Source organism: Gallinula chloropus, assembly GCF_964237585.1.
Source record: "Gallinula chloropus genome assembly, chromosome: 3".
NCBI classification, from domain to species: domain Eukaryota; kingdom Metazoa; phylum Chordata; class Aves; order Gruiformes; family Rallidae; genus Gallinula; species Gallinula chloropus.
This window is the reverse complement of record NC_140087.1, coordinates 66,073,943-66,082,135: the sequence shown is the minus strand read 5'-3', so window position 1 is coordinate 66,082,135 and position 8,193 is coordinate 66,073,943.

Here is an 8,193-nt window from a genome sequence, read left to right as displayed (position 1 = left end):
TCAGGAGAGAATATAAATAGGCAGCACCATAGAAACTTGCTGTGGCTGCATTTTTTTAAGGGAAACAAAGCTCCAGTGATTTATTTTAAAAGTTCTTTTCCCCTCATTTGCTAGGGATATTGATGCACAGAGATTTCATCTTTAGAGAAGTTTTCAGGTATAATGATCAGCTCGATCAGAGCTTCAAAGATCAGCAGAAATATGTGGTTTATGAGGACTAAATTCAGGGAGAGTCACTTTTTTCCCCACATGGGAAGCTGTAAAGCCTTGCACTTTGACCTAACAGCACGTAGCAGGATAGGGAAAGGGTAAGAGAGGATGGATTTTTTACAGCAAGAATATCACACAGTAACCAGCTGCATGCACTTAAAAATCCTTAGGCTACCACTAATGAACGTTGTTGTAAACCCAGTACATTTAAATATTGATTTGGACTATGTTTTTCCCACAGAGGCTTCATGCTGGGATGACATCAGTAAAAATACTGCAAAGAAAGGCAGAATTCATTGGTTGTGTCACCGTGTGCTTTGTAGATGAACATTTTCTAGGCCACAATGTGGGAGAACGTTAAGAAGGGTACTTACAATACACTGAGTCCTGGCTATTTGCTTATCTGGGTAGTGCTCACATCGCTGCGCTGCCACAAACCGACTGCATTCTCAACAGGCTGGACTGATGTCATTACAGGATGACATCAGGATGGAAAGTGAAGGAGACTTTATAGATGAAAATGGAGCAGCACATTTCCTGGCTTGGCAGCAGCAGGACTGAAGCAGAAGTTGTTGCAATTTGACATGGAGAGAAGCGCAGGTTAAAGGCAGTTCGCTGCTTGCATGCTGGGCTCAACAGTTGTGACCAGTTTTCAACAGGCACTGATTTCATAGAATCATAGAATGGTTAGGGTTGGAAGGGACAAATAAAACCCTCAGGATGCATGTCAATAGTAAATAAAACCAAGTTATTGTTCTTTTCAGACTGATCAGCTGAAGTGAAAACCTTAAAGAAATCACATTGGATAGGGTGAATTTGTAATTAGAGCAGTTGATGACTAAAATTCTTCCTGGGTTTGGGTTTGTCTTGAATTTTAACTTGCCCTAGGAATGTCTTTCTCCCTGAGTTTCCGAAACACTTGTCATCAATAAATGACAATTTATGCTCAGCTCAACTGTCCCTCAACAACTGCCACCTATTTTATGCTCAACTGTCCCCAGAAGACAAACCTTTCCCCCAGAAGCTTTAGCAAACACAGCACTCCTGTGATCATGTTCACCATAAGCCAGGTGTGGCATAGTGGAGTCAGGGCAGAGAACAAATGTAGCTACTCCTCACAGGTCAAGCCCATCAATCCCAAGCTCCGGTACCAGACAGCTCAAGGACAGACTTCTGCCATGCACCAGAGCTGGTTTTCTCTGGAGAAAAAGTGCACAGGGGAGATACCGATTGCTGCCACTGTCCCATCAGAAAGCCTGACACAATGAAAAAATCTATTTCTGCTTTTGTTTGCCTTTGGTCACCAAAAGGTCTCTGCACTATGAATCTAAATAGCAAACTGAAAGAACAGCACGTTATCAGCAGACTGAAACACACTGGGCCATCTGAAACAAAGCAGCTCATGGATCATTCAGCCATATAATACCTTTCTCTTAAAGCTGCCTGTAAGAAAAATCTTTATTTGAAATATTTTGTTCATAGATTTGTGAAGCTAAATGTTTTTATTTATTAAATACATATATTTCCTATCTTGAGTTGTTTGTTGAATTCACAGGCATCTTTGACCCACCAAAAACGTAGTTACCAGGATACTCACTGAATCACAAGATTGGAAAAGACCTTTCAGATCATAGAGTCCAACCATATCTGTCCTCTACTAAACCATATCACCAAGCATCTCATCTACCCATCTTTTAAATACACCCAGGGTCAGTGACCCAACCCCCTCCTTGGGCAGCCTGTGCCAGTGCCTGATAACCCTTTTGGTGAAGAACTTTTTCCCCAGGTCTAATCTGAACCTGCCCTGGCACAGCTTGAGCCCATTCCCCTTCATCCTGTCACCTGTTGCTTGGGTGAAGAGATCAACTCCCACCTCTCTACAACCTCCATTCAGGTAGTTGTAGGTGGCGATAAGCTCCCCCCTCAGCCTCCTCTTCTCCAGGCTGAACATCCCCAGCTCCCTCAGCCGCTCCTTGTAAGGTTTGCTCTCCAGCCCCTTCACCAGCCTGGTTGCCTTTCTCAGGGGCCCAAAACTGAACACACCTTCAGAATTTTTTTTTTCGATTTTGTTGTGTTTTTTGCTTGAAATAGCCAGCTCCAAAAAACCAAATACACTGTCCTTCTCTGACCCTAGTCCTTGACTTGAGAGGTAGCAGCATCTCCCAGAGAGCTTCTGTTAATTTACAAGCCTGTCCTTTCATGTCCTTTGCTGGGACGCCACATTACCACAGTTATCTGTGCTGAACAGTAATTATACTGATTTAGGCTGTGCAGTTTTACATTTTGGGTTTTCTGCCTGAAGGGTATCTTTGAAGCAGATCATCTTTCAAGGAGAAATTAGTCTGCCTTTTGTTACTGTTGTTCCTCCTTAACATCTCCCTGTTCTTAGACTTTGGAGCAACTCACTGGACTGGCTCAAAACTTTTCGTGACAGCCCCTGCCCTGTGTTACCTGCATTCTCCCTACGCTTTCTTTTCAAGAAAGCAAAAAGCATTGCAGGACCTTCAGAAGGAACGGAGCAGGCATGGAGGGATGCTGCCTCCCACTCTTCTACCTCCCTCCAAGCCCTTGTTTATTTATACTCAAAGGAAATTTTTCATGATCTATCAAGCAACAGAAAACGTGCAAGTACTGGTGGTTGCTGCTCCTCTGCCCTGGCTACTTCAGCAACCTTGGTTTCCCCTGAAGGAAAGAAGGGGACAGCCCTCTTGGCCCTGCCATCCCTAGTGAGACCGCGCATAGTAGGAGGCTGACGGTGTCAGAGAAAACAGGGAGGAGCTGGCTCATCTCCCTGTCCCCAGCTGCCTCACTTGGGTGCCATAGGAGGTAAAAAGCTTGCCAAAGTAGCAGAGACCACGCTGTCACTTCCCAAGGCTTCTAACCCTCCCTTCGCAGCAGTGCACAGTTCTAATTAAAAAGGAAAAAAATTGGTATCATCCTCCGAGTGCAGAGTCCTGATTTTCACATGAGGATGCAAGGATGTGACCCAAAGATTATGTAATTAGAAGGCATTTGTTATGCTTGTGTTTCGTATCAGTGATTAGCATGTGACAGTCCCATCCTGGGAGACGTAAAGCCACCATTGCTCTCCTCTCTCTCCTTTCTTGCACAGCGCTAATTTCCAACTCTGGCAACCGACAGTGCTGAAGGATCTTCAACTAGCCTGAGGTAAGTTTAAAATGTACTTGGCATTGGATGAAGACTGGGATTAATAATACCATTTTTCATATTATTGGAAAAAGAGCTGTAGCCATTTAATGTTGCACATGCAGCACATGAAATAGTATTGAAATATTTTGCATTTCCAGTTATTTCCAGCTGATTTCTTCTAAGACTGTGCCTGGAAATCTAGCCTCTCAGTGTGATAGAGAAGAATCTTGTGAGGCTGCATTTCTAGTTAAGGTCTCTAAAACACCAGGCTAGAAAGACCTTTTTACTCTTAACCATTTAAGAGCAAAATTGAGGTTTCACGCTGATTTGAAGTATTTGAAGAACAATTGCATTAGTTAGCTGGAGACAAAGCACAAGAGTAATGACAGTAAATCACTGCTTTTTTCTCTCTTTAGAGGACTGGGGGTTGTTCTCCAAGTGGGATATTTACAACAGCCATCAATTTCAGCTGGCAGGATTGAGACAGTCACTAGGAAGATCCAGAGCATTTCTTTAGGATAATCGTGGAGTTTAACTGAAGCAGCAAAAATGCATATGGGTTATGGATTCCCCTGCACTGTTACCCATGTCATGATTTCAGAAGCAGAATGGGATATAGAAAGCCAAACAAATAGTAGCTATTGTCCTCGAGGCTAGGCTGTAAATGCTTTATGGAACTTTGCCTGTTTGCATGCTGATGCTCAGGGTATTTCGTTGGTGTTTTTAACAAGCAATCCTCTGCACAGTTTGTTGCTCCTTCCAGTCATGCCACTCGATGCCGGGGGAGCACAGAAAGAGTGAGCACAGTTGCAGAAATGCAGCACAGGGTGCAGGACCTGCTTCCCCTCCCTCCTCCGTGCACAGCTTCGTGTGGGAATCCCACCCCTGTGCTGCCTCAGTGGTACCTTGCTCCAGTCTTCAACCCTGTGCAGGGGCATAGCTAAAGAAGGCAGCCCACTGTGACCTCCCCATCCATCCATACCTTCTCCCTCGGGAATCTCATGGGAAGTGGGAGCTGGTTCAGGCTCTCTTAACTTTCACACACTGGTCTGCTCTGCTCTGGGGGTGGGTGGGGGAGGCTGCAGCACTAGCTGCCATTTGTGCAAGGTACAAGGGCAGTGTTCTTGGCTGGACACCAGTGGCCAGAATCATGGTGATCATTAATGATGGCACTCAGCTTTGGTTCTTTTGCTCAGCAGATTTAGCGTCCTTTTGCCACAATGAAAGAATCTCATGGCGTTTACACCCTGAAACTACTCCATGTGCTTTGATCCAGAGATGTCATTCTGGCTTGATGAGAGTTGCAGGAGGATAAATGAGTTTTAGTGCTCTGCTCTGAAGAAACAAGCATGTCTTTGCTGTTTCTTGTTCCTAAAGCAGAGGGGCCATGAGTTCAGGTTGCAGGCCAAGACAGTCTGCTGATGATTTCACAGGACTAGGTGCTGAGCCTGTCCAGTGGGGAGCTTGCAGAGGAATGGTAACATCTCCTTACAGACGAGGAAACTGCCAGGAGATGGGCTTGCATATCAGGCAAACTTTAAATTTGCTAACGGTGGTTTAGGAAAGCAGTCTCATGAAAGGCTTGCTCTTGCTGTTAATATACACCTGCATTTGTGGCTGCGTGTATGGGAAGGGGTTAAGCATGTCTGGCCTGCTCAGTGCTGGTAAAAGGTGAAGGGGGGATCCTAGGCAGCTTTAACTATTTCAAGTGGGCTTTAAAGCAGACAGGTCCAGATTCTTCCCCAAAGTGCACAGTGGAAGGCAGTGGGCACAAACTGAAGCAAAAGGAAACCCCAACCCGATGCAGGAAAAAATATTCTTCCTAAGGGTACTGGCAGGCCCAGAGAGGCTGTGAAGAATTACTCTGTGGGAAATATTCAGCCATGAGCTAGACACAGCCCTGAGGAACCTGATCTACTTTGGAGTTAGCCTTAACTTGAGCAGGGAAACTGGACTAGAGATATGCAAGAGTTCCTTCCCACCTAGACACTGCTGTGAGTTTATGACTTGTACACTGCCAGCAGAGGCAGGATTTGACCAAGCAGCCCACATCCATTGACTTAGGGCCAGGTGTCAGTCCTATTTTCCAAGCTTTTTTTGCATCCTTTAAGGAACAAGCCAGATTATGCTCAGCATGGACAAGGGGTTGAGTTGGCTGAACAGTGAGTTGCCTGTTTCCTCAGCCAGCAGTCAGGGGGAACAGAAGACAAGCATTTGCTTCAAACCATGGTGAAGTGCACGTTTGATTTATTTTAGCGAGGAGGAAGGACTGACTAGTTTTGCTCTGTATTTTTAGCAATTCAGAAGAACTAGGGACAAGCAGTCAATGTTAGATATTCATGGAGTCCAGCAGTGAGAGACCTAAATGCTGGAAGGTAGACAATATAATGCAATTATTTGATGTAACGAAGAACTGCAGCAATTGCAGGCTGCAGCCACAGGACACATGAAAGACTCTGGCAAGACAGGGAAGATCTTCTGGACCCACTTAACCAAGGTCAACCTACTTTGCAGTGTGGTCATATAGCAGAATGCCTGGTGGTGCCTGAAGCAGGAGAGGATGGCGGCGTCTCCAGTGTCCTAGTTTCAAAGCCTCACTCCTGAGCTCTGCAGAGAGCAGAGGCTGTGCTCAAACATTGTCCTTGTCTGCATGAGTGTGTTGTGTTAAATCTTCGTGCTGTACAGGTATTGAGTTCCCTCTAGAAGGAAAAAATACTTCTGACATCGGGAACCCGCAGTGTTTTTACAACCCAAGAGATAAGATACAATGCCAAAGGGCTTCCTTCCAGCCCTATGTGGCCCTGAGCTGAAAGTGCCCAAGAACAGAAGATAGGTTAACAGGGCAAAGACATATCTTCATACTAGCCCTTCTGCTGTAAGTATTACTTCTCTCTCATTAAAAACTCATACAGGTTATTTTTCTCCATATCAGACAAACCACTTGCTTTGTACTGGACCCAAGATGCTTCATGTCATCACCTGTAGTGTTACAGAAGCAGACATGTCCTCTTGTCAGCTTCTCCTCTTAGGTGCACTGCCCCTCATGACAACTTCAGATTTCCATGTGTTAGTGGAGGGTAGTCACAGATGCTCTTTGTGTCGCATCTTTCGCTCTGAATCACTACCTGTGAGACTGATGGCATAGCCCTGGTGATGTGCCGGGCAGAAGGACCTGCCAAAGTGGGACCTAGACAGAGGCACAAGCATTTGGAGGTCTCAGATGCCTGGGAACCACTCTTGAGGTCTAAGAGGGGAATTAGAGAGCACCTGGTGGAACTGAATTATGCTTTGCCTTGCAAAGGCCAGGGGTACAAATGTCACATTGCCACTAGAGATTTATGAATCTGCAGAATAATTCAGCAAGTGGATAGCAAAATTATAAAACCTTTAACACAGTCTATGCAGTTAGTGTATTTAATGGCATATTAATTCCATACTAGTGGATGTTTGTTAAGTACTAGTAATAATTAATAATTAAATGCTGTTAGATTTATTGTTTAGTAAAACATTACATTTATGGGCATATTAAACATTAATAATATAAAAGCAGAACGGGTAAAAATATGCACGTGTTTTTGTTAAAAAGAAAAAAAATAATGAATATCCAGCAAAAAGCTGTTTTCATTGTTTTTTCAGTGAAAATGTTCATCACAGAGGAGGTTTAGGTTTCTTTAATATCTGTTTTGCTTCCTTATTTGTTCTTTCCCCCTCCCCCAGCACTGCAAAAATAATTCCGAATTTTGAAACCAGTTCTCAGTGTTAAACAAACTGGTCTAAACCAGGAGCTAAGTTTAACAATTTTGCTACTAAACAAGCTGAAGTTAAAACCCTGTTTTGCTCAGAAACCCAAACTTAAGCAGCTTCTCCAAACTACTAGAGGGAAGGCTTAGCTTTCTTGCCATTCTTTGGAATACCTATCCTAAAAAGGAATATATCTTTTTGGGTTTTTTTCTGCTAAAGAGGGCTGGAGCTCACATAGAAGGAGAACTGAGGGAGTTGGGTTTGTTCAGCTTGAGGAAGGGAGGGCTAGGGTTTCTTACATCTGCAGCTACCTAATGGGGTTAGATTTTTCTCATAGAAACAGTGAAAGGATAAATTGTCACGGACACAAGCTGCAACAAGGGAAACCATGACTGGCCATAAGGATAAAATTCTTCCTCATGGGAGTAGTGCAGCCCTGGACAGGCCCAAAAAAGTTAGGAAGTCTCCGATCTGGGAGATACTCAGACCTTGATTAGACATGGCCCCAAGCAATATAAAATAGCTTCAGGGTGAGCCCTACTTTGAGTCAGAGAAGTCCAGAGGTCCCTGCCCTTCATCTAAACTCTGCCACGAGCCTGAGCCTTCAGAACAAAAAAAACCCTCAACTTTTATACTATTAGCTGACAGAAAATAGATTTAATAAGCTATTACATTTATCTCACTGTAAGCAGATGTCCACCTGGAAGCCTTCTCAGTCTGTTTGTACAAAGCCCCCACCCAAAGTCTCTCCACTGTTGCTCATGTTTTCCACATGCATCACGGAAGAATTCTCTGTCCTGAGAAGACGGCTAATCTCTTTAGGAGGAGATCTCATTAGAAGCTCTCTTACTAATAAGTTTATCCTCTCATTATTTCTTAATCTCAAGAAGATGCTAAACTCCAAGTCCCTCCAGCACTGTGCTGGAAGCCTTTCAACCCACTTCATACCCTCAGCAAGAGGCCGAATGGCTATGCTGATGGCTGTGCTAGTCCCAGCCTGACAAGAGGCATCCCTTGCCACAGCTCACAAATGCTCAGCATTGGCACCATCTAAGGGCCCTGATGGTGTCACCACCCTCCTCCCTTGTAAGT